The sequence below is a fragment of the Oncorhynchus clarkii genome, chromosome 6, assembly GCF_045791955.1.
Source record: "Oncorhynchus clarkii lewisi isolate Uvic-CL-2024 chromosome 6, UVic_Ocla_1.0, whole genome shotgun sequence".
NCBI lineage: Eukaryota > Metazoa > Chordata > Actinopteri > Salmoniformes > Salmonidae > Oncorhynchus > Oncorhynchus clarkii.
In genome coordinates, this window is record NC_092152.1 from 10,327,882 (window position 1) to 10,355,381 (window position 27,500).

Sequence of the window (27,500 nt, forward strand, 5' to 3'; positions counted from 1 at the left end):
CAGGAAGTGGGGGAGAGGCTCCGGGGGGTCCGAGGGAAAGGTCTCAGGCAGCTCTCCCAACCCCAGGAAGTCATCTTCATCTCTCACTGCAGAGAGAGAAAGGGGGAGGGAGATGGGAGGGGAGAGAGAGAGAGAGAGAGAGAGAGAGAGAGAGAAGGGATTAAGCCTTATACTAAATATCAGCGTTATGATTAATATGTTAGACAATTTCTCTGCAAATACCTATCAACCATGCTTGTCCTCAATACTGACCACCACACAAAAACTTCCCCAAATCCTATTAAATTAACAACAATTGTATCTTCTTCACATTATATTGAGAAATAGTAATTGTAACGGAAAAAGCTTCCTTTCATGATCAGCTCTGAAATTTTCGCTGATGAAGGTTCTAGAAGGTTCCTCAAAATATGCAGCAGAGAGATAGTAGTGGCTTTGTCTCCAGTGATTATGGTAATCTGTGTTATTATTTGGGAAGTGTGTTTCCATAGCTACGCCTGACACAGGACTTGTGAGAATCAACAATAACAGTGGAAGGTGTTAACCCAGCGGTTGTCAAACTAGGGGTCGCAACCCCACGTGTGGTCGCCTGATATGAAAATGGGGTCATGGGAGAATTTCCAAAATCCTGAAGAAAAATAATAGATACAAACAAAAAATATATAACATATCTCAAAATCTTTGTAATGTGGTTTTCACTTTAAAAATCTAAATGAAAATGATTCCAATCTAAAAGATCTAATTCAACCAGAGAGCGCCCTTAGATCATGGGATAGGAACGTACTTGATGGTCGCTCTTGAATCATTCTCATGGAGAATGGCTAGGCCTGCTACGTTATGAAACCACACACTACTGCAGAGACTTTGATAATACCGGCCACAATTAATAAGGTAAAAACAATGTGTAAGGAGACGGAGGCACAGAAACTCAAATCAATGCCTTCGTCAGATAACACTGTTAAACTAATAATTTATGCTATTGCTAGCAATCAAGAGGAAACTGACTGAACGACTCAAAAACTCCCTAGCTTATGGTCTCCAAACGGGTGACAGCTGTAAGGGCTGAGATACATCAAACCACATCCACTGTGCGCCCGCCTGTTCGTAAAACTATGTGGAGATATGGGATCAGAGTATGACAATCTTCTATTTCACACCGAGGCTTGGTGGTTATCGAGGGGGAGTGTTGGAAAGATGTTTCACATTGAGAGAGGAACTGATGAATGTCAAAAAAAAAATTGAATTGGTTGACTTTCTGTGTAATGAAAAGAAAATGTGATATATTTGGGAAACTGAATGAACTGAACGCAAGAATGCAGAAGAGTGACTTAGTCAGTGGATTCAGATGAAAGAATTCTTCTTCGTGCCCCTTTCCCTCGGCTGTGCATGTTTCTAACAGGAAACAGCATCAGTAAATGTCTGTCACGTGTGATGACTGCTCACCTCCAACGCTTGGAAGAGCACTTTGGTACCTACTTCCCAATCTATTTGACTGTGATCCTGTCTCAGTTGACATGCCGGTATGCAGCGGTGGGAAAAGTACTCAATTGTCATACTTGAGTCAAAGTACCTGAATAGAAAATGACTCAAGTAAAAGTGAAAGTCACCCAGTAAAATACTACTTTAGTAAAAGTCTAAAAGTATTTGATTTCAAATATACTTAAGTATCAAAAGTAAATGTAATTGCTAAAATATACTTAAGTATATTTAAAATTCCTTATATTAAGCAAATCATTTACAAATGACACATTTGTGTTTAGTAAGTCCGCCAGATCAGAGGATGACCAGGGATGTACTCTTGGTAAGTGTCCTATCCTGTAGTACCGGCAGTAGTTTTGGGAAAATATATGGAGTAAAAAGTGTATCCTTTTCTTTAGGAATGTAGTGAAGTAAAAGTAAAAGTTGTCAAAAATATAAATAGTTAAGTAAAGTACACAAACCCATTAAAAATGACTTAAGTAGTACTTTAAAGTATTTATACTTAAGTACTTTACACTACTGCCGGTAAGTGAAAATAAACACATGACCGAAATCGGGCAGACAACGCATTCACGGGTCACTGAGGAGTTTTGGTTCCTGACTCAAAGGGAACACACTGCCGTCTCCCTCTGAGCATTAAAAGTCATGGTACCCTTCGCCAGCTCATATCTGTGTGTAGCTGGATTCAGTGCTCTCGTCTGCATTACAACCAAATATTGATCCAGGTTGGATGTGACAGCAGAGATGAGGTGCGCACTGTGGACCACGCCCCCCTGACTTTGAGAAGCCACGCCCCCCTGACTTCGAGAAGCCACGCCCCCCCGACTTCGAGAAGCCACGCCCCCCGACTTCAAGAAGCTCCGACACGACATGCATCCAGCACACCCATCTCTTTAGTGGTGGTGAGATAAGAGAAATTATGTCAGACTTATTTACAATTGACTGTCATAGCCCCACATTAAAAGTACAGTACGTGATGGTGAGTTGAGAAGATAATCAGAAAAACTTTTAGAATGTTTATCAAATGACTGCCATAGCCCCAAATAAAAATGTTAACATTGGCTGTTAATTACATACTTTTTTTCACATGGTTGGGATCTCGAGCATTTTACAAAATGGGGTCATGGCCCCAAAAACTTTGGGGAACCCCTGTGTTAAACCATGTTCATAGTTAGCCATTGTTATGTAAATATCTCCCAAAAAGTTCCAGTGGACTCAAGACAGAGCAGGTCAACCAAGGCCCCAGTGAGTCGCTGGACCTTGCCCATGGTGGAGGAAAACACTAGTCTGAAGCTTTTGGTAAAACTCCAGGGAAAATCCCCAATGAAAATGTTCTCTAAACTAATTCTAAACGCCTCTAATATCTCTGAAATATTTCCCTCCATTTCCGACAAAACGCCCACCGCTGGCTCCCCCAATCAGCATAGGTCACAGAGTGGGATGTTACGAGAGTCAGTGATTCACCAAAGCTCTGAAGAATTCCAGGCGACGTACATACATGAGTGTTCTGACAACAAATCTGCATCCCAAATAGCACTCTATTCACCCTATTCCCTCTACAGTGCACTACTTTTGACCAGGGCTCTCTATATAGGGTTCCATTTGGGACTTAAACCCTTGATGTATATACTCTTAGCTGTGCTTATGCTCTAGCCTGTAATTTCCTTGTGCTTCGTCATCGGGCCAGGTCTCATTAGGCTCCACTATAGCGCCCTCTTCTCACCTGGAGTCTGTCATCCAGTCTGTCAACCAGTCTGTCAACCAGGCTTCTAACTCACCGAGACATTTAGCCGTCGTGTGGAGCTCTGGCACTCAGGATCTCATTTCTCAACACTAAAGCTCCAGCTTCAAGACCTTATCCCTCTTTGAATGCTGGGCACCCAAGGCGTTCAGGCGTTCAGGCGTTCAGGCGTTCAGAGCGTTTAGTATGCACGTTAAAAAAAACAAGACTGTTAAGAAAAACGACTTCTGCTCTAATAAATAAGAAAAATATGAAAAGGTTTGGCGTTGGTTTTATTTGATTTGTTACGTAATGAAGTTATTTTTGTAACACATTTTCTTCAGTTTTTCACTCTCACTTTGGCTAATTCCCGCTCTCTTTTAAACCCATTCTCACCCCTCATCTGTCATTCCCTGAGCGGGATGGGTCCATTGCTCAAAAGCGGCAGGCCTAAATTATTGATTGGCACATGAAACAGGATCGTGAAAGGGGGACGGCTCATTCGTCAGACGTGGCAGCTTTATCACTCTGTGTAATTCACCCCTGTCCTGCTCTCCTCCTATCCTCCATCCCCTCTTCCTCCCCAAGCCAAGCGCCTCTGACAGGGCTGCCAGTCTAGGCTGACTGGGTGACTTACTGAGCAGTACAGGCAGTCAAAGGACACACACACACACATACAGAATGTCCTAAAGATGTGATCATCAATAGAGTTCCTGGAGGCAGACAGATTGCAGAAAACAGAGAAGAGCAGAGAACAGGAAGGCCCCTAAAGGCATGGTAGTAAACAGAGACGATGGAGGGCCCCTAAAGGCATGGTAGTAAACAGAGAACAGAGAGGGCCGTAAGGGCATGGTAGTAAACAGAGAACAGAGAGGGCCCCTAAAGGCATGGTAGTAAACAGAGAACAGAGAGGGCCCCTAAAGGCATGGTAGTAAAACAGAGAACAGAGAGGGCCGTAAGGGCATGGTAGTAAACAGAGAGGGCCCCTAAAGGAATGGTAGTAAACAGAGAACAGAGAGGGCCACTAAAGGCATGGTAGTAAACAGAGAACAGTGAGGGCCCCTAAAGGCATGGTAGTAAACAGAGAACAGAGAGGGCCCCTAAAGGCATGGTAGTAAACAGAGAACAGAGAGGGCCCCTAAAGGCATGGTAGTAAACAGAGACGATGGAGGGCCCCTAAAGGCATGGTAGTAAACAGAGAACAGTGAGGGCCCCTAAAGGCATGGTAGTAAACAGAGAACAGGAAGGCCCCTAAAGGCATGGTAGTAAACAGAGAACAGAGAGGGCCCCTAAAGGCATGGTAGTAAACAGAGACGATGGAGGGCCCCTAAAGGCATGGTAGTAAACAGAGAACAGTGAGGGCCCCTAAAGGCATGGTAGTAAACAGAGAACAGAGAGGGCCCCTAAAGGCATGGTAGTAAACAGAGAACAGAGAGGGCCCCTAAAGGCATGGTAGTAAACAGAGAACAGAGAGGGCCCCTAAAGGCATGGTAGTAAACAGAGAACAGAGAGGGCCCCTAAAGGCATGGAAGTAAACAGAGAACAGAGAGGGCCACTAAAGGCATGGTAGTAAACAGAGAACAGAGAGGGCCCCTAAAGGCATGGTAGTAAAACAGAGAACAGAGAGGGCCGTAAGGGCATGGTAGTAAACAGAGAACAGAGAGGGCCCCTAAAGGCATGGTAGTAAACAGAGAACAGAGAGGGCCCCTAAAGGCATGGTAGTAAACAGAGAACAGGCAGGGCCCCTAAAGGCATGGTAGTAAACAGTCCATAACTCCTCTCTACCACTGTACCATCATCCCATCACAGCAATAGTAGCATTAAGTAGAACAGTCCCTGTGACCACTTCAATAAAATATATGATCTTCCTATATGAACTGGAAGCTGGGTCCACCCACACAAAAATATTCAGTATAAACACATGATTGAATGTTACTTTGGATAAAAGCGTCTACTAAATGGGATATATTTGATATACAGTGCATAGATTTTTTATTATTTTTTGCAAAAACAAAATGCAATTTCTAAGGATTTTAGACATCAGTAGTTTAGTTATTAAATTGGTCAACTACCTGGTAAATATATTGATATTAATAATTTGGCTATTTCTTCTGTGATGAGGTGCTTTCAGTATATGCAGTAGTTGATTCATGAATATGGTTAGTATTACTGAATAGGACAATGTATGAATAAGGAAGTGTTATAGAGCATTATGGGTAATATAGTACATCATGCTACAGACAACATGGTTACATAGGACTGTAAGCTAAAGGATTGGCATTTGTTCCATTCAGCACTCTATGGCGTCCCAAAGGTTCCATTCAGCACTCTATGGCGTCCCAAAGGTTCCATTCAGCACTCTATGGCGTCCCAAAGGTTCCATTCAGCACTCTATGGTGTCCCAAAGGTTCCATTCAGCACTCTATGGCGTCCCAAAGGTTCCATTCAGCACTCTATGGTGTCCCAAAGGTTCCATTCAGCACTCTATGGCGTCCCAAAAGTTCCATTCAGCATTCTATGGCGTCCCAAAGGTTCCATTCAGCACTCTATGGCGTCCCAAAGGTTCCATTCAGCACTCTATGGTGTCCCAAAGGTTCCATTCAGCACTCTATGGCGTCCCAAAGGTTCCATTCAGCACTGTATGGATGCGTACCAAATAGCACCCTATTCCCCATATAGTGCACTACTTTTGAGCCGAGCCCTATGGCATTTGGGACGCAAACTAATACTCTCACATCTACCCACACCTCTCCATCAGATTTGTGACACGACAGTAACAACACTTGACTCCTGGCACAGGGATCTCGAGTTCGCGACATAATGCTTCCCCAGACATCTCATCTCTTCACCCTTTATCTGGAGGGGGTGAAGGGGTTGAGGGGTTTGGAGTGAAGGGGCCCCTTCTTGTGGAACGATCCCTTGATGACATATCTGGGCAGTAGTCGTGGCAGCCATGAGGTAATGCTATCCTTATCATATCCACAGGATCAGCTGCAGCTGCAGAGCAGAACCCTGACCCTGTCCATATGAACCCTGACCCTGTCCGTCTGTCTATCTGTGCCAGAGACTCCCACCTACCCCCAGTTCTATCCCCCTCCGGGCCCAACTACCCCAACCGTCCCTGAGAAAATAAAACCAGGGTGATCGCTATCTCAGACAGACTCGCATATCTTTCTCATACAATTGCACAGACATACATTTACACAGCTACACAAATCCTATGCAAGTCAACAAAGGTAAGATTTAAGACTCCCAAGCGGCGCAGAGGTCTACACACTTCCCTACAGGCACTGCATCTCAGTGCAAGAGGCGTCACTACAATCCCTGGTTCTAATCCAGTCTGTATAACATCCGGCTGTGATTGAGAGTCCCATAGGGTGACGCACAATTGGCCCAGCGTTGTCCAGGTTAGGCCGGGGTAGGCCATCATTGTAAATAAGAATTTGTTCTTAACTGACTTGCCTAATTAAATAAAAAAGTGACTAGGTAACAGGATAGATGATAAATAGTAGCAGCAGCATATGTGATTAGTCTAAAGAGGGTCAATGCAGATAGTCCGGGTATCGATTGGTTAACTATTTAACTACTTAGGGCCTTCCTCTGACACCGCCTGGTATAGAAGTCATGGATGGCAGGGAGCTTGGCCCCAGTGATGTACTGGGCCGTAGGCGGATGCCAAGCAGTTGCCATACCAAGTGGTGATGCAGCCAGTCAAGATGCTCTCAATGATGAAGAACCTTTTGAGGATCTGAAAGGACCCATGTTGAATATGTTAAGCCTCCTGAGGGGGAAGAGGCGTTGTCGTGCCTTCTTCACGACTTTGTTGGTAATTCATGATAATTCCTTAGTGATGTGGACACGGAGGAACTTGAAGCTCTCGAGCCGCTCCACTACAGCCTGTCGATGAGGATGGAGGCGTGCTCAGCCCTCCGTTTCCTGTAGTAAACAATCAGCTCCTTTGTCTTGCTGACGTTGAGGGAGAAATAATTGTCTTGGCAGCTCATCGTCATCGTGATCAGGCCAATCACCGACGTGTCACAAGAAAACTTAATGATGGCGTTGGGATCATGTATGGCCACACAGTCGTGGGTGTACAGGGAGTACAGGAGGGGTCTAAGTACACACCGCTAAGGGGCCCCTGTGTTGACGGTCAGTGTGGCAGATGTGTTGTTGCCTACCCTCACCACCTGGGGGCGGCCCGTCAAGAAGTCCAGGATCAGTTCAGTCAGTCCCAGGATCCTAAGATTAATGATGAGCTTTGAGGGCACTATGGTGTTGAACGCTGAGCTGTAGTCAATTAATTAAACACATTCTCACATTGGTGTTCCTCTTATCCAGGTGGGAGAGAGCAGTGAGGAGTGCATTAGAGATTGCGTCATCTGTTGATCTGTTGGGGTGGAATGCAAATTGGTGTGGGTCCAGGGTGTCTGGGATGATGGTGTTGATGTGAGCCATGACCAGCCTTTCAAAGCATTTCATGGCTACAGATGTGAGTGCTACGGGGCAAAGGTCATTTAGACAGGTTACCTTGGCATTCTTGGGCACAGGCACAATGGTGGTCTGCTTGAAATATGTAGGTATTAAAGACTAGGTCGGTTAGAGGTTGAACATATCAGTGAAGACACTAGCCAGCTGGTCAGCGCATGCTCTGAGTAAGCGTCCTGGTAATCTGTCCTGCGGCCTTGTGAATATTAACCTGTTTGACAGTCTTATTCACATCGGCTAGGGAGAGCGAGATCGAGATCGCACAGCCGTCCGGACCAGCTGGTGCTCTCATGCATGATTCAGTTTCAGTTTCCCTGGATTAAAATCACGAGAAAATAGGAGCGATGCCTCTGAATGTGCATTTTCTTGTTTGCTTATGGCCCTATGCCTGTCTTAGTGCCAGCATCAGGTTGTGGTGGTACATAGACAGAGGTCGTCCAGTTAGTTCTCCAGAGATGGCACATTTGCCAATAAAAAAGAGGGTAGAGGTGGTTTATTTACTGGCCGTTGTAGTCTCTTCAGGGATCCCTCTCGTTTGCCTCTCTTGAGCCGTCTCTTCCTCTTTCGAGTCAGGTCGATTAGGGCCTGGTCCTCAATGAGCAATAAATCCACATCTGCCGACTCGTCTGATGTCCAGAAGCTGTTTTCGGTCATAGGAAACGATGGCGGAGATATTATGTGCAATAAAAAGTGAAGATCAGAGTAAAAAAACAGAAACAAACAGAATTGGTCAGGAGCATGTAAAACAGCAGCTATCCACTGCAGCGCCATCTGGGAGCATTGGTGGCTTTTATGTGTGATGTCGTGCTTTGGCAGGAGGGCACTCGCACACTCACACTCTAGCCTGTTTATGTGCAGACCGGCGTTTAAACTTCCTTTTGATTCTTACCTCCAGAGTTCCCTTCAACCTGTTCTCTGTCCTCACAGTGGTACTGATCTTTCTGTCCACAATGTACCACACGGGACTGCCACTCGGAGCACTGCTGTTGTTGTTGTTGTTGTTGTTCTTCAACTTTTGTGCGTGATCTCGCTCCTGAAAAACTCAGCAAATGGCCCTACTTCACAAGTTTGTTTTATCTAAGAATATGTTGGACACTTCCAAACCGAGAGAAGAAAGCAGAAAGGGATATACGAGGTAAAAAATGATGCAGCCGAAAAATAAAGAATTGAACTGACGTTACAAGAGCAGTAGAATGTCTTAGAATAGTTACAGCATCTTTGCATTAGAAGAGTTACACCATCTTTGCATTAGTGTGGTGGGTTGTAGAAAGACGGGCCACCTATTATTGATTCTGATAATGACCGTTCCTGGGGAAAGCAGGGTTAGAGTGGGGTCAGTAGTCCTCACAGGGCCTCAGGGGCCCTCAACGACATTCATGTCCAGTAGGGAAAGAGAGGAGGGCCTCTCTTTGCTAGGACACTTTTAAACTCACCCGGCCTGAGACACCAGCATCCTGATGGTTTCCCCGAAATCCTGGTTGGAGGATCCCGGGATCAGGAGGGAATAAGCAGCAAATCCTGGTTGGAGGATTCCCGGGATCAGGAGGGAATAAGCAGGAAATTCTGGTTGTTGGATTCACGTGATCAGGAGGGAAAAAGCAGGAAATCCTGGTTGGAGGCTCCCGGGATCAGGAGGGAATAAGCAGCAAATCCTGGATTCCTCCAAACAGGATTCCGGGAAAACCAGGGAATTTAATGAAAGTTCCCGAAATTGCGCAACCCTAGTTAAGGTGGTAGTGTATCAGAAGTCATGGAGGGAGTTATACCGTGCCTCTTTTGCCCGTTTGTAATGAATGCATGTGCGCACACACACAAGCACGCTCGACACACGCACGCACACGCCTACACACAAGGGCTGCACTTATCTTATCAGTCGCTTACCTAGAGCATTGTCTTCCCCCATCCCCGTACCCGCATTCTCACACACACACACACACACACACACACACACACACACACACACACACACACACACACACACACACACACACAAACACACACACACACACACACACACACACACAATTCATTTACAGAATATTGGGAGTCAAATTCAGTCAAATTTTTAATTAATTAATAAATTCCTTTGAGAGTTCTTTGACAGTCTGCACAGAGGCTCCGAGACTTTGACAGTCTGCTCAGAGGCTCAGACACCTTGACAGTCTGCACAGAGGCTCAGACACCTTGACAGTCTGCACAGAGGCTCAGACACTTTGACAGTCTGCTCAGAGGCTCAGACACCTTGACAGTCTGCACAGAGGCTCAGACACCTTGACAGTCTGCTCAGAGGCTCCCAGACTTTGTCAGTCTGCACAGAGGATCCCAGACTTTGACAGTCTGCTCAGAGGCTCAGACACTTTGACAGTCTGCGCAGAGGCTCAGACACTTTGACAGTCTGCACAGAGGATCCCAGACTTTGACAGTCTGCGCAGAGGCTCAGACACTTTGACAGTCTGCGCAGAGGCTCAGACACTTTGACAGTCTGCACAGAGGCTCCCAGACTTTGACAGTCTGCACAGAGGCTACGAGTCTTTGATAGTCTGCACAGAGGCTCCGAGGCTTTGACAGTCTGCACAGAAGGTCAGACACTTTGACAGTCTGCGCAGAGGGTCAGACACTTTGACAGTCTGCACAGAGGCTCAAGACACTTTGACAGTCTGCACAGAGGCTCAGACACTTTGACAGTCAGCACAGAGACTCAGACACTTTGACAGTCTACACAGAGGCTCAGACACTTTGACAGTCTGCACAGAGGCTCAGACACTTTGACAGTCTGCTCAGAGGCTCAGACACCTTGACAGTCTGCTCAGAGGCTCCCAGACTTTGACAGTCTGCACAGAGGATCCCAGACTTTGACAGTCTGCTCAGAGGCTCAGACACTTTGACAGTCTGCGCAGAGGCTCAGACACTTTGACAGTCTACACAGAGGCTCAGACACTTTGACAGTCTGCACAGAGGCTCAGACACTTTGACAGTCTGCACAGAGGCTCAGACACTTTGACAGTCTGCACAGAGACTCCCATAATTTGACAGTCTGCACAGAGGCTCCCAGACTTTGACAGTCTGCTCAGAGGCTCCCAGACTTTGACAGTCTGCACAGAGACTCCCAGACTTAGACAGTCTACACAGAGGTTCCCAGACTTAGACAGTCTACACAGAGGCTCCCAGACTTTGACAGAGGGAAGGAGAAAAAGCCCAGACTGACAGAATAATGAGATGAACACAGGAGATTCTGACATATTTGTATAAAGTTTTCCAACATAGAAAGTTTGACCAACATATTAACATATTCTCACTTAACAACATATTAACATATTCTCACTTAACAACATATTAACATATTCTCACTTAACAACATATTAACATTTTCTCTACAATCTAACGCTGTGTAAAATGGCCTGTTTCCGAGCGCGTACATGTAAGTCAGAATATCTTTAACGATAAGAAGTAGAAGCTCATTATTGAGAAGTCTGAATACAAACAGAACTTGAGCAGTCTTGATTAGTCGGCTCTGGAAGGTCATGGATCTTTACATGTGCTAATTTGCCCTTTGTCTATTGTACTCATATCACACACAGTATAGTGAAGACACTATACAGATCATTTCTGTCTTCAGTTGCTATGACACAGCTGTTTAGGGGGCAGGCAAATGCTATAATTCAACACTGTTCCGATCTGTAACAAGGTGTGCTGAGAGTCAGGAAGCAAGTTCAGGGAGTGAGTATTTTAATACAGAAACAAAACATAATACAAAATAAGAGACACAAACAACGCACAGACATGACACAGGAACAGAAACAAGGGGAGTGACAGATATATGGAAGATAATCAAGGAGATGATGGGAGTCCAGGTGAGTGTCATGAGGCGCAGGTGCGCGAAACGATGGTGACAGGTGTGCGGGATAATCAGCAGCCTGACGATCTAGAGGCCGGAGAGGGCGTAAACGTGACAAGATCCTTATTGTCACTCTGATCAATGGCATGTAAGTACTTGGTACCATCAGGACCTATGTGTATGTCATCTCTCATGACCGCCTGCTAACACCTTTCTCATTTAATCTACGTCGGTTTGCCAGACCAAGCTCTTGGGCAGTTAAAACCTTTCTCATTAACTGAACTGGTGTGCAATACTGTTTTCCATACAACCTTACAAAGCTCTCACAGAACTGTTGTGACAATGAGCCTCTCCAACCCGCTCCAATGTGATACATCTTGCACGTGAGATTGTACGTGCTTTGACAAAATAGGTCCAACAAACATAATGGGCCATCCTCCACATTGACCCTTAAGCCAAACTTTTCATTATTGTGCATTGAAATGAGAAAACCCTGTTGAGATTCTAGCAGGTAGGTTGGCCTGTCTGCTTTCAGTGCATCAACTGTAAGATAAATATTTCTTACTATTACATCATCGAGCACACCAATATTCTTCCCGGCAGTTAAAACGTGTTTTGCTGCCCCAGTAAGACTTAAGGGGTGTCTCTCCCATAGACACCAATGCGATAGCAGCTACGGCTGGACTTCTTGAACATGAACCAGAACATTATTTGCCAGTGAGATGTCTCGCTTCCTCTTCCGTCTCTGTTCTTAACTGACTTGCCTAGTTAGATAAAGGTTAAAAAAAACTATTCCAACAACAGCAGCAGCAGCATCTATAGCAGACTAGCGACTGCACCGAAACGGGCGACAGATGTTTGTCGAGTATGACGGAACGAGCTTTCCGCAAGTTCAATATTGCTCAATCTAATTTTAAATCAGCATGAATTGAGCAATAAAAAGCCCCACTCGTGGTGTTCTTTGTTATCAGTTGCTCCCCAACAGTGCAGATGGAGAGTGGCGCATGGCAGATTTTCAAGGTGAGTCATAAAGACATGTAACATAGTTCTACATTTGACAATTTCCTCAAGGATGTTGATGCATAGTGTATAACCATCGCTAATACACAACACGGACTCCTCAGACGCAGCTGCAAATCGGTAATTGGGCTGAAATAGAAAGGTATAAGATGTGGAAAACCCCAAGACAGAGAAAGCAAAGACATGGGACATAAAAAAAAGCTACAGGGACGTTGCCAGGGATACGTTAGTTTATAAATGTAAACCAATCCCTACATTTTAAATACAGTACTGAATTTTGAAAAGTTGAGACTTGTTCCACTGATTTTAGTCTGCTTTTTTTTTTTTTTAGCTTTGAGATTCCAGTCTTGTTTATTGGGCAAAATAACTTATTGTCTCCTGAAAATTCACAGGCTCTGGTAAAGTGGTCAAAAGAACTCTCTGCAGAAGAGAAGCAGCGCTTTGCGGGGGGGGGGGGGGGGGGCAACTGAAGACATGATGTCTGATGTGGAGACAGACCCAGAGGACCCCCATGCATTTTTAATAACCCCCCCCCACCCTGGCTCTCCTCTGAGTTTCAGGAATGAATTGCGTCAGCAGACCGGAAAAGGGCCAAGCTCTTATGGAGAAAAAAGGCAACGTCAGATTGAAAACCCGAGCAACCGCCCACATCCACTGCATTCCTACCCAGAACATCTGATTGTGAATGAAACCACAGACACAAATCACCTGCACCTTCACTGACTCTTCACACCTGCATCTCAAGAGACTTTTTGCACTGCCTGACTCACTCACCCACCCTTACACACACACATAACATACCCTTACACACACACATTACAGACCCTTACACACACACATAACAGACCCTTACACACACACACATAACAGACCCTTACACACACACAACATTACCACCCTCTTCTTTGACTTACATATTTTTTAATACACGTCTTGATAGTGCATTTTCCGATAAATCTCTATTGCACTTGAGGAGAGCTTAGGTTAAATAAAATAAAAAAAATACTATTTTGATCGCTGTCAGTCTTTCAAACTTAGCTTGTGGGTATCCTCACGCTTGGCATGCAGGTCATTCTTTAGAGAGGTTGTGATTCTGGTTTGGTTGTCTGGCTGGAAGTGTTTGAGTGGGTGGTTACAATCACACCAGGAGGCTACACAAAACAAACAAACAACCATTTTGGTAATGCCTTTAGGAGACTGCTATAAGACAGCACAAAACGTCTAACCAGGAAGTGGCTACAAGACTTTTACAAATGGCAAAAAGTTATCTCTCGCACTCGCTTGCTCTCCCTCCCTCCCTTTCCCCCGTGTCAAGTGGTTGAGATCATTACGATAGAGAACACCAAAACAACGGCACGGTGCTTGGAGTCGATAACATTCACAGCAATACTATGCTGGCTTTGAGAACAGACTGCATGGGGGAATGCGGGTTGCCTTTTGACAGGCGCGATGGCGTCAGCAGATCCAAGGGTGGCGCAGGTTCAAAACCAATCTGGCAACGTTGGCACCGCATACCGATGTGTCACATCTCGGCTGAAACGAAACACCAGGTGGTCCCTCGTTGCTCCATTTCAAACTTCATCATACTGTTCGCCTCAAATATTAGCCCGGTGTCATCAACCAGCTACAGAGTACCAGAGTGCAATGCACGATACGTGTGTTACTCACCCAAAGGAAAACACAGTCTCTGAAAGAGCATGGTAGAAATACAACGCAGGGATGTTTCATCTTGTTTAGTGAGGAACAGTGAATTTGCTAAAAACGTCCTCACAAAGGTTGTCATGAATACAGACAGACAGACATAGTTTGTGTGCTGAAAAAGGACTATGTAAGGTTGAAAACCCTACGACCCAAAAAAGGACTATGTAAGGTTGAAAACCCTACCACCCCAAAAAAGGACTATGTAAGGTTGAAAACCCTACCACCCCAAAAAAGGACTATGGAAGGTTGAAAACCCTACGACCCCAAAAAGCACTATGTAAGGTTGAAAACCCTACCACCCCAAAAAGCACTATGTAAGGTTGAAAACCCTACCACCCCAAAATCACTATGTAAGGTTGAAAACCCTACCACCCCAAAATCACTATGTAAGGTTGAAAACCCTACCACCCCAAAAAGCACTATGGAAGGTTGAAAACCCTACCACCCCAAAAAGCACTATGGAAGGTTGAAAACCCTACCACCCCAAAAAGCACTATGGAAGGTTGAAAACCCTACCACCACAAAAAGCACTATGGAAGGTTGAAAACCCTACCACCCCAAAAAGCACTATGGAAGGTTGAAAACCCTACCACCCCAAAAAGCACTATGGAAGGTTGAAAACCCTACCACCCCAAAAAGCACTATGGAAGGTTGAAAACCCTACCACCCCAAAAAGCACTATGGAAGGTTGAAAACCCTACCACCCCAAAAAGCACTATGGAAGGTTGAAAACCCTACCACCCCAAAAAGCACTATGGAAGGTTGAAAACCCTACCACCCCAAAAAGCACTATGGAAGGTTGAAAACCCTACCACCCCCACCTACACCTGCAAGGAAGTAACAAAACAATGCACTGCGGTCAAATTAAGATAGTCAAAATGATTTTATGTCTATGGTAAATACTGTTAATAATCTTAATAAATAATTGGAAACAAAATAGTACATATTAAAAAATATATTATATCTCACTTTGTATAGCCACCACGACAAGAGTTCCTTTGTGTGAAGTACACTAGAGTATCTATAATTGCAGTGGAATTGCACCGGCAGCATTTCCTATTGATTCCACTGAGGATTTTGGAGTGTCTGACCTGCGTCCCATTGCACCTTATTTCCTTTATAGTGAACAGAACCCTATTGGCCCTGGTCAAAAAGTAGTGCACTATGAAGGGAATAGGGTGCCATCTGGGATACACACTCTGTCGGTCTATACTTTGTATATAAGAACGTGTGGTTCTGGGTGTTTTCTACTGATAGAGAACTGGAGGGCTCTCTACAGCGTGCCATTGATTACCCGCCTGCAACAGCCCGGCAACAGCCTATTGATTGGACGATATGTAATACACAGCAGCTTAAAATATCAGATGATCGGCCCTGGAAACATTCAGCATACAGATGTAGGATCTTAATTTGACCACTCTTTTGTTGCTGTGAATTTTCAAGCACAGCAGGAAATGCAAAATTGTAGTGTATTCAAGGTTTAAAAAAGTGTCTAAAGTTTGTAATTTTAACTTTAAAACTAAAACGCCCCAATATAAAATACAGTGGATTCGGAAAGTACTCAGACCACTTGACTTTTTCCACATACTGTTGTTACAGCCTTATTCTAAAATGGATTAAAAGAAAACACAATACCCCATAATGACAAAGCAGAAACCGTGTTTTAGAAATGTTTGCAAATGTATTAAAAATAAAAAAAACTGAACTATCACATTTACATAAGTACTCAGACCCTTTACTGAGTACTTTGGGTATTACACAACAAGCTTGGCACACCTGTATTTGGGGAGTTTCTCCCATTCTTCTCTGCAGATCCTCTCAAGCTCTGTCAGGTTGGAAGGGAAGCACAGCTATTTTCAGGTCTCTCCAGAGATGTTGGATTGGGTTCAAGTACAGGCTCTGGCTGGGCCACTCAAGGACATTCAGAGACTTGTCCCGAAGCCACTCCTACGTTGTCTTAGCTGTGTGCATAGGTTTGTTGCCGTGTTGGAAGGGGAACCTTCACCCCAGTCTGAGGCCCTGAGCGCTCTGAAGCAGGTTTTCATCAAAGATCTCTCTGTACTTTCTGGCATTCATCTTTCTTTCAATGCTGACTAGTTTCCCAGTCCCTGCTGCTTAGTTTCATTGTCTGAGAGTCTTTAGGTGCCTTTTGAAAAACTCCAAGCGGGCTGTCATGTGCCTTTTACTGAGGAGTGGCTTCTGTCTGGCCACTCCAACATAAAGGCCTGATTGGTGGAGTGCTGCAGAGATGGTTGTCCTTCTGGAAGTTTCTCCACAGAGGAACTCCAGAGCTCTGTCAGAGTGACCATCGGGTTCTTGTTCCCCTCCATGACCAAGACTCTTCTCCCTCGATTGCTCAGTCTGGCCGGGCGGCCAGCTCTAGGAAGTGTCTTGGTGGTTCCAAACTTCTTCCATTTAAGAATGATGGAGACCTCTGTGCTTTAGGGGACCTTTAATGCTGCAGACATTTTTTGGTACCCTTCCCCAGTTATGTGCCTCAACAAAATCCTGTCTCGGATCTCTACGGACAATTCTTTCAACCTCATGGCTTGGGTTTTGCTCTGACATGCACTGTCAACTGTTGGATTTTATATAGGCAGGTGTGCGCCTTTCCAAATCTTGTTCAATCAATTGAATTTACCACAGGTGGACTCCAATCAAGTTGTAGAAACATCTAATCAATGGAAAAAGGATGCACCTGCATCTGAATACCTATAAGGTATATATATGTTTTTGTAATTATGGGGTATTATATGTAGATTGATGAGGAAAATGTTTCATTTAATCAATTTTAGAATAAGTCACGAAACAAAATGTGGAAAAAGTCAACGAGTCTGAATACTTTCCGAATGCACTGTATATCAACCCCTACAAAAATGTTCATTAATTATAATCCATATTATAATTCCACATTTTCTGTTGCTGCAGGATTATTTTCCTGCTGTAGCAAACTGGCTCAAATTAAGATCCTACATCTGTACCCTCTCTGTGTGAGATATAGCGAACAGCGAAGAAGATGGGAGAATTAGGCTATTCAATGGCAAGTGTGGGGAGAGGAGTGGGGGAGAAGGACACACAAAATGAGATGTGTTTGTTCAAGACTGACAGATGCGCCACCATGAAAAGCAATCTGCATGTGTGCAATACTGAAATCCGATTACATTTCTCGTTGTTGTTTTCTTTTTAGGTGAGAGCGAGCGGCTGGCAAAACAGATGCGGTAATCAAGATACAGTCAACAACGTGTTATTGCCGAGACGGGGGAGTTACAAGATATGATTCAGTCAGCCATTTAGTTCTCCTTTCCCTGAAAATAGCACCAGAGATTGGTGCAGGTCTAGTCTGGTTTCTTAGAGAGACTATTTTCTCTAGACCTGGGAGGTTCAGTATATAGCCAGGTTGTAAAGTTATATTTCAATGGGGCAGGCCAGTAATAGCAGCTGGTCCATTCTCTAAGCCTGGGTATAGATTTATGTCCTACTGGGAAGAAATGTATCTATTGCGCTGCAGCTGCCCCTCCATCACGTGTGATAAAACAATGAGTATCGGGGATGAGGAGCAGCTAGCAGAGTATATCTGCCCTCCTTTAGCATTCTTCTTCCTGGGGGTGAGAGGGGAGAGGAGGCCGTGTGTGTCACGCACTCACATGCACACACACACACACACACACACACACACACACACACACACACACACACACACACACACACACACACACACACACACACACACACACATCTAAGGGGCTATAGAGGATTCAGGGGAGAAGAGCAGCTCTGAAGGGGGACGGGGAAACCTATTGGTGTCCAAATCACTGTGATAGGACTTCACTCAATGTGACAATTTGCTTTTAATCGTCTTCAATTTGAAGGCATTTTACAGTTGAAAAAGAGGTAGTATTCCCTTTGTTGTGATGTATGTAAATCAAAGCAACATCCTCTTTTCCTAACTCTCTATATCTGTCTCTCTGTCTGTCTTTGTCTGTATCTGTCTCTCTGTCTCTCTCTCTCTGTCTGTATCTGTCTCTCTGTTTGTCTGGATCCCTCTCTCTCTCTGTCTGTCTTTGTCTGTATCTGTCTCTCTGTCTCGCTCTCTCTGTCTGTATCTGTCTCTCTGTTTGTCTGGATCCCTCTCTCTCTCTGTCTGTCTTTGTCTGTATCTGTCTCTCTGTCTCTCTCTCTCTGTCTGTATCTGTCTCTCTGTCTCTCTCTCTCTGTCTGTATCTGTCTCTCTGTTTGTCTGGATCCCTCTCTCTCTCTGTCTGTCTTTGTCTGTATCTATCTCTCTGTCTCTCTCTCTCTGTCTGTATCTGTCTCTCTGTCTCTCTCTCTCTCTGTCTGTATCTGCCTCTCTATCTCTCTCTCTCGGTCTGTCTCTGTCTGTATCTGCCTCTCTGTCTCTCTCTCTCTGTCTGTCTCTGTGTGTATCTGTCTCTCTGTCTCTCTCTCTCTGTGTGTATCTGCCTCTCTGTCTCTCTCTCTCGGTCTGTCTCTCTGTGTGTATCTGCCTCTCTGTCTCTCTCTCTCTGTGTGTATCTGCCTCTCTGTCTCTCTCTCTGTCTGTATCTGTCTCTCTGTCTCTCTCTCTCTCTCTGTCTGTATCTGTCTCTCTGTCTCTCTCTCTCTGTGTGTATCTGCCTCTCTGTCTCTCTGTCTCGGTCTGTCTCTCTGTCTGTATCTGCCTCTCTCTCTCGGTCTGTCTCTCTGTCTATATCTGTCTCTCTCTCTCGGTCTGTCTCTCTGTCTGTCTCTCTCTCTCTCTCTCTCTCTCTCTCTCTCTCTGTCTGTCTGTGTGCATGTGGGTGTGTGTGTTTTTGTCATATTATTCCAACTACCATTATCCCATTAAGCAGAACAAGGAGACCTTTTGGATGTCTGCCTGGCACTCTACCAAAAAAAAGACACCATCTCTCTGGGAGACGACAACCAGCAATTGAAACTCTTAGCAATGATAAGAGAGGATGCTGCCCCTTAAACTAACAATGGGATCAGACAGCAAACTGAGCAGGGATGTATTCATTAGTACACGCTGTAGAAAAACGTAGCAAAGTGTTTTGCAATGGAAAACGCTTTGCCATGAAATCGAGAGTTGCATATTGGTCAAATTCAAGTAGGTACCACCCCATGTTGACGCGTTTGCTTACGTTTGGTTCCTAGTGAATACAACCCTGGAAAAATACTATCAAACTCCCTGAGCCATCTTTTCTTTCCTATTGCAGCCAGATGGAGGCGGGAAAGTTTACACCGGCGAAAAAACGTACCATACAACATACGCGGCAGGGTAGCCTAGTGGTTAGAGTGTAGAGGCGGCAGGGTAGCCTAGTGGTTAGAGTGTAGAGGCAGCGGGGTAGCCTAGTGGTTAGAGTGTAGAGGCGGCAGGGTAGCCTAGTGGTTAGAGTGTAGAGGCGGCAGGGTAGCCTAGTGGTTAGAGCGTTGGACTAGTAACTGAAAGGTTGCAAGTTCAAACCCCTGAGCTGACAAGGTACAAATATGTCGTTCTGCCCCTGAACAGGCAGTTAACCCACTGTTCCTAGGCCGTCATTGAAAATAAGAATTTGTTCCTAACTGACTTGCCTAGTAAAATACATTTTAAAAATACTCTAGTAGATTTAGCCTTCGTTTCAGCATGTCCTATGACCAAATCATAACAAAAGAGTCCAAGTTCACTTTCACAGTGTCCCAGCCAGTCCCAATTACACATAGCGTACCAAACAATGGCGCATCAACCTTTCTTGTTGCGCGTTGAGCACCAAGGTCAACTCTGTCACCCACATCAGATCTGTAGCCTGGAATAATGCTATGCAGGCTATTAAAGGTGCTCAGGTTTCTATGATACAGAGTGAATCACACGCTTATCACGTAGCCTATATCATTGTCCCACGCACTCTCTATTCCACATGTCACATAGACACACTACCACACGACATGGGTTCAATGCAGCGCCACTGAAGTCAATAGGTAGCGGATGCTATCTCTTCCTCAGGCACAGAAAGCCCCAATGGCTGCAGAGTATTGATCTGAGAAGGTCATCGATGGAGAAAGAAACCAGACACTGAAATGACTGAAGATGAAGAGGAGTGCTGACGATAGAGTGTGTGAACGGGCTTTATGTCATGAACCCACTTTTACAAACAAACCACAGGAGGATGCTGAGAGGACAGATCATACCAACGGACTGGAATGTTATCGATCGCATGGAAACCACGTGTTTGATGTGTTTAACATCATTCCATTTATTTCGTTCCAGCCATTACTATGAGCCGTTCCTCCCGAATGAAGGTGCCACTGGCCACCTGAGACACACATGAGGTGCGTTCAGAAAGTGTTCACACCAGTTGACTTTTCCCACATTTTGTTGTGTCACAGCCTGAATCTAAAATGGATTACATTTAGATTTTTAGTCACTGGCCTACACACAATACCCCATAATATCAAAGTGGAATTATGTTTTTCAAAAATCTTACAAATTAGAGAGTCAATAAGTATTCAACCCTTTTTGTTATGGTAAGCCTGAATAAGTTCAGGAGTAACAATGTACTTAACAAGTCACATAGTAAGTTGCATAGACTCACTCTGTGTGCTATAATATTTATTTTTTCATTTTTAATTTCACCTTTATTTAACCAGGTAGGCTAGTTGAGAACAAGTTCTCATTTACAACTGCGACCTGGCCAAGATAAAGCATAGCAGTGTGAACAGACAACAACAACACAGAGTTACACATGGAGTAAACAATTAACAAGTCAATAACAAAGTAGAAAAAAAGAAAAAAAAGAGAGTCTATATACATTGTGTGCAAAAGGCATGAGGAGGTAGGCTAATAATTACAATTTAGCAGATTAACACTGGAGTGATAAATGATCAGGTGTGCAGGTAGAAATACTGGTGTGCAAAAGAGCAGAAAAATAAATAAATAAAAACAGTATGGGGATGAGGTAGGTAGATTGGGTGGGCTATTTACCGATGGACTATGTACAGCTGCAGCGATCGGTTAGCTGCTCAGATAGCAGATGTTTGAAGTTGGTGAGGGAAATAAAAGTCTCCAACTTCAGCGATTTTTGCAATTCGTTCCAGTCACAGGCAGCAGAGAACTGGAAGGAAAGGCGGCCAAATTGGCTTTAGGGGTGATCAGTGAGATACACCTGCTGGAGCGCGTGCTACGGGTGGGTGTTGCCATCGTGACCAGTGAACTGAGATAAGGCGGAGCTTTACCTAGCATGGACTTGTAGATGAATAGTGTTTAACATGATTTTTGAAAGACTACCACATCTCTGTACCCCACACATACAATTATTTGTAAGGTCCCTCAGTCGAGCAGTGAATTTCAAACACAGGTCTTAAGCTATTTGATTTAGAATTTTAGGACCCCTTTAGGTATGAAAAAGTTAATAATAATTACAGTATTGAATTTGTCCTTTACTTACTATAGCCCATAGAAACACATTGAATAACACATTCATAAAAACAGACAGTCAAAAATATAAATAACAAGGAATAAGGTTTTGAAGTGTCTGTCCTATACTTAGGAGATAATAGAAAGCTCAGGAAATATATATATATATTTTTTTGACAAATCTTTAACCCCTTATTGGCACTAAACTACCTCCGTACTTCCATTAATTTTATAAACCAGTGCTGGTTACCTTCAGACGAGTCCCGTGACCCCTCGGGCGGTCATAGAGCAAAACAAAGACCGCCGTAATGTTTGTGAGAGTTCCCCTTTAGTGGGGTTCTATCAGTTTGTAGGCCAAACTGTTCGGATGCTACAGGCGTTTCCGTGACAATAAACATTTTAGGGGATGTCTCCTGGTCTGACAAACACCACTGTAGCTCAGCCACCTTCCACCTCAGATGCAGAAGGACGACATCGGCGGATGCAGTGGTTTGAGACGCAGACAATCCAAAACAACGGATATCTGAATGTTTCTTAGATTGATGCACAGGCACGTCAATAGACCCCTAAGGAGTTTAATGACTGTGATAGGAGAACACTGAGGATGGGATCAGCAACATTGTAGTTACTCCACACTACTAACCTAATTGACACACACACACACACACACACACACACACACACACACACACACACACACACACACACACACACACACACACACACGATTGCAATGAACACTCTAAGTGAGTAGATATTGGTATTGACTGGTTCCATTAGATGCCTGCAGACCCCTTTCTCTGCCACGCAGCCTCTGTGGAAAAACACTGAACACCCTCATATTTCATCCCAGAGACGCACCGCCCCAACACAGGACGAGGGACACGCTTCATTAGCTGTACTTACCACTAAATAATTAAAATGCTGACGGATAGATTACCATCCACAAATGGGTGAAACCGTTGCCACGGTGGACAGCTTTATTACGGAACCAAAAAATGATCCCAGTTGAGAATACCTTGATTATTACGCAAGCTCAAGTCAAATAGCAGTAAATATAGAATTCTGTGAGAACCATTTCAGGGACATTTCTATTTCTTATCTAACAGTGTGCTGGGCCAGTGAAATCTCCCAAATTGATTCCTTCTACCCCGGCCAGATACAAGATTGTGAGGCAGTCTGAGTGTTGAGAGACTATTGGATGAGGCTAATGAAAAACGGGCAGAGAGCAGATAAGCTATAGACTGTGTTTGACTCCGTCTTTCAATTCTCTCTCTGCTCAAAGACGAGTGGAGGGCCAGTTTACTCAGCAGCAGATAGCAGGGATGAACCTGAAGTGGTTGGCTGCATGCAATCCCTTTATGAACTGTCTTAACCCTTTCACTGCAGCAGCTCAGAGACACAAGAGCTTTTGACAGGTCTATATGTATTGGACTATGGTTAATATGTTGGTATTTCCACAGGGAAAACCCGGGATTCAGAACCCACCCGACATATATCGATACTGACACTCCATCCGTACTCTGTCCAGTCACTGCTTTCCATGGAACCTGAAGTGGACCGTACTAACTGATGATCCCAACCTGAAGTAGACCGAACTTACTGATGATCCCAACCTGAAGTAGACCGTACTAACTGATGATCCCAACCTGACGTGGCCCGTACTAACTGATGATCCCAGCCTGAAGTAGACCAAACTTACTGATGATCCCAACCTGAAGTAGACCGTACTAACTGATCATCCCAACCTGACGTGGCCCGTACTAACTGATGATCCCAGCCTGAAGTAGACCGAACTTACTGATGATCCCAACCTGAAGTAGACTGCACTAACTGATGATCCCAACCTGAAGTAGACTGCACTAACTGATGATCCCAACCTGAAGTAGACCGAACTTACTGATGATCCCAACCTGAAGTAGACTGCACTAACTGATGATCCCAACCTGAAGTAGACTGTACTAACTGATGATCCCAACCTGAAGTAGACCGAACTTACTGATGATCCCAACCTGAAGTAGACTGTACTAACTGATGATCCCAACCTGACGTGGCCCGTACTAACTGATGATCCCAGCCTGAAGTAGACCGAACTAACTGATGATCCCAACCTAAAGTAGACCGAACTAACTGATGATCCCAACCTGAAGTAGACCGTACTGACTGATGATTCCAACCTGAAGTAGACTGCACTAACTGATGATCCCAACCTGAAGTAGACCGAACTTACTGATGATCCCAACCTGACGTGGCCCGTACTAACTGATGATCCCAGCCTGAAGTAGACCGAACTAACTGATGATCCCAACCTAAAGTAGACCGAACTAACTGATTATCCCAACCTGAAGTAGACCGTACTGACTGATGATTCCAACCTGAAGTAGACTGCACTAACTGATGATCCCAACCTGAGATAGACCGTACTTACTGATGATCCCAACCTGAAGTAGACCGTACTAACTGATGATCCCAACCTGAAGTAGACCGTACTAACTGATGATCCCAACCTGAGATAGACCGTACTTACTGCTGATCCCAACCTGAAGTAGACCGTACTAACTGATGATCCCAACCTGAAGTAGACTGTACTAACTGATGATCCCAACCTGACGTGGCCCGTACTTACTGATGATCCCAACCTGACGTGGCCCGTACTTACTGATGATCCCAACCTGACGTGGCCCGTACTTACTGATGATCCCAACCTGACGTGGCCCGTACTTACTGATGATCCCAACCTGAGATGGGCCGTACCAACTTATGATCCCAACCTGACGTGGCCCGTACTAACTGATGACCCCAACCTGAAGTAGACCGTACTAACTGATGACCCCAACCTGAGGTGGATCGTACGGTCTAGTACGGTCTACTGACTGATGATCCATACCTGACTTATTACATTTGAACCTGCTCAACCCTTTTTGACGTGATACCAGGGAAAATCAAGTACTGTATACTCACAACAGTTACAGTATAGCTTAGGGTCTATTTCAAGTCTCTGTATCCTCAGAAAGACACACAGGCCTCACTCTCTGCAGTCCTCAGTGACAGTCACTGGGCCCCTAGCCTCTCCTCAGTCAGTCACTGGGCCCCTAGCCTCTCCTCAGTCAGTCACTGGGCCCCTAGCCTCTCCTCAGTCAGTCACTGGGCCCCTTGCCTCTCCTCAGTCAGTCACTGGGCCCCTAGCCTCTCCTCAGTCAGTCACTGGGCCCCTTGCCTCTCCTCAGTCAGTCACTGGGCCCCTAGCCTCTCCTCAGTCAGTCACTGGGCCCCTAGCCTCTCCTCAGTCAGTCACTGGGCCCCTTGCCTCTCCTCAGTCAGTCACTGGGCCCCTAGCCTCTCCTCAGTCAGTCACTGGGCCCCTAGCCTCTCCTCAGTCAGTCACTGGGCCCCTAGTCTCTCCTCAGTCAGTCACTGGGCCCCTAGCCTCTCAGTCAGTCACTGGGCCCCTAGCCTCTCCTCAGTCAGTCACTGGGCCCCTAGCCTCTCCTCAGTCAGTCACTGGGCCCCTAGCCTCTCAGTCAGTCACTGGGCCCCTAGCCTCTCCTCAGTCAGTCACTGGGCCCCTGTCTGAAAAAAAGACACTGACAAAACAAAGGAAGTGCCTCTCCTGAGAATGCCTCTCCCATTCCAACGCAAAAATCCAATACTAAAGTTGTCCAGACTTCCAACAGTTGAGTCAACGAGACAGGATTTGTAAGGATGGCCTCGCAAGACTACTGGGCCCCTAATAGTGCCAGTACTCCCTTCTAATCGCTCCCTCCAAGGCCTTGGCTAGCCCTCTCACAGCCTAGCATCAACATTCACATGATAACAGGGTTAGGGAAAGGAGCCAGGTCTCTCAGTGACAGGCAGTGCTGAGTAAACTAGAGAGATACAGTGTACAACAGACTCAGAGGGCCCCGGAGGCCCCAGATACCGTGCTACCTACCACAGAGCTACTGTCACAGCATTCAGTGGAAAAAGCCGAACCTTAGACATTGGCAAGTGTCTCAGAGAGAGAGAGAGGGAGATGTCGAGACACATGAGGGTATCCTTACTAGTGTGCTCCTTAGAGCTATCCGTGTTGAGTCACAACATGAACCAGATTTAGGGGCTAAAACTAGTGTTTTAATTTTCTTCCGTCATAATGTTCCTGTCTGACTAAGGATGACGTGTCGTATGTGGAGTAGTATGGAGTCGTCATCCTCATGCTGCAATTCCACTGATTATGGAGCTGGTAACGATTCCTGGGACCACCTGTACGTAAAATGTATGTACGCATGACTTTCGCTTGTACGATTATAAATGCAGACAAGACTTACATCTGCATTTCAATGGAGGCTGTGGAGGAAGATATGAAAGGTCTGCAAAGACATCCGTTAGACTGCTGTGGAGGGGAGATGTGACGGACTGGTATGACGGTGGGGTATGAATCCACAGGGAACCATGGTAACGAGCCTACTACTCAATTCCTGTGATGCATTGACAAAAGCCATGTGCAGCCATGATGGCCTCTTTATCTTGAAAGAGCTTGAATTGAACTGTTCTTTTTCATCCTCTAACGTGTGGCGCAGGAAGTCCTCCCTTTGTAGCGGGAAAAAAAAGTCCTTCAACCTCCGTACATGCGGTTCCATGTCTCCTGTTATGTTGCGATATCAAACCCTGTCACAGTCATCAAATGTCCACTTGTTAAAAAGGATACAGCTGAATTAAAATTGCACGCTTGGGATTGGAGGATGGAGTCTGGCTGCATCCAGGGGGCTGTATGCCTGGGAGGGGAGGAGAGAGAGGATGCCAGCGGGACCCATTGGTACCCCCCCCCCCCCCCCTGAGAGTTCTAGCGATAATGGGTGAGATGTCAAATGGGTCATCGTTCAAATCACACAAGCCCGGTGTCACCACCCACAGCATCACACCGACATCACTCTCAGAGCAGGAGAAAGGAGGGAAAAGGAGAAAGGAGAGGGTGGAAAGATGAGAGAAATGGAGGACAGAGGAGAGGTGGGAGAGGAGAGAGATGGAGGACAGAGGAGAGGTGGGAGAGGAGAGAGATGGAGGACAGAGGAGAGGTGGAAGAGGAGAGAGATGGAGGACAGAGGAGAGGTGGGAGAGGAGAGAGATGGAGGACAGAGGAGAGGTGGAAGAGGAGAGAAATGGAGGACAGAAGAGGAATGAGCACAGGGATGGGAGGAGACAGGGATGAGAGGAGACAGGGATGAGAGGAGACAGGGATAGGAGGAGACAGGGATGAGAGGAGACAGGGATGAGAGGAGACAGGGATGGGAGGAGCGGCTGGGTCGAGAGGGATGAGAGGAGCGGCTGGGTCGAGACAGGGATGAGAGGAGCGGCTGAGTCGAGACAGGGATGAGAGGAAACAGGGATGAGAGGAGACAGGGATGAGAGGAGACAGGGATGAGAGGAGCGGCTGGGTGGAGACAGGGATGAGAGGAGAGGGAAAGAAAAGTGGAGAGAAATCTCTGGAGATGAATGAGGATAGGTGGAAGAAAGAGAGAGGTTTATACAGAATGCTGTATGTCATGACTATTGTGGAAGTGCAGGTTCAGTAAATCAACTCAGCGCTTTACTCTCCACATATGTACTATTTATGACATTGATTCATTCAAATATGAATAGAAACAACAGAAAATGACTGCATTTCATCATAAATTACACCTTTATGGGTCGAGACAGGGATGAGAGGAGACAGGGTTGAGAGGAGACAGGGATGAGAGGAGACAGGGATGGGAGGAGACAGGGATGAGAGGAGACAGGGATGAGAGGAGACAGGGATGGGAGGAGACAGGGATGAGAGGAGACAGGGATGAGAGGAGACAGGGATGAGAGGAGCGGCTGGGTCGAGACAGGGATGAGAGGAGACAGGGATGAGAGGA

At 45.5% G+C, this 27,500-nt stretch overlaps 1 protein-coding gene across 1 annotated transcript in view; it reads right to left on the reverse strand.

Annotated features, from left to right (window-relative positions):
- LOC139410603 (unc-5 netrin receptor Ca) overlaps positions 1–27,500 on the reverse strand; it is a 196,974-nt gene that overhangs the window by 158,396 nt on the left and 11,078 nt on the right. Inside the window, exon 2 of the mRNA XM_071155911.1 lies at positions 1–86. This exon is cut by the window's left edge and continues 151 nt beyond it. The gene's annotated coding sequence lies outside the window, so the exon portion shown is untranslated. The remainder of the gene's footprint in view (positions 87–27,500) is intronic.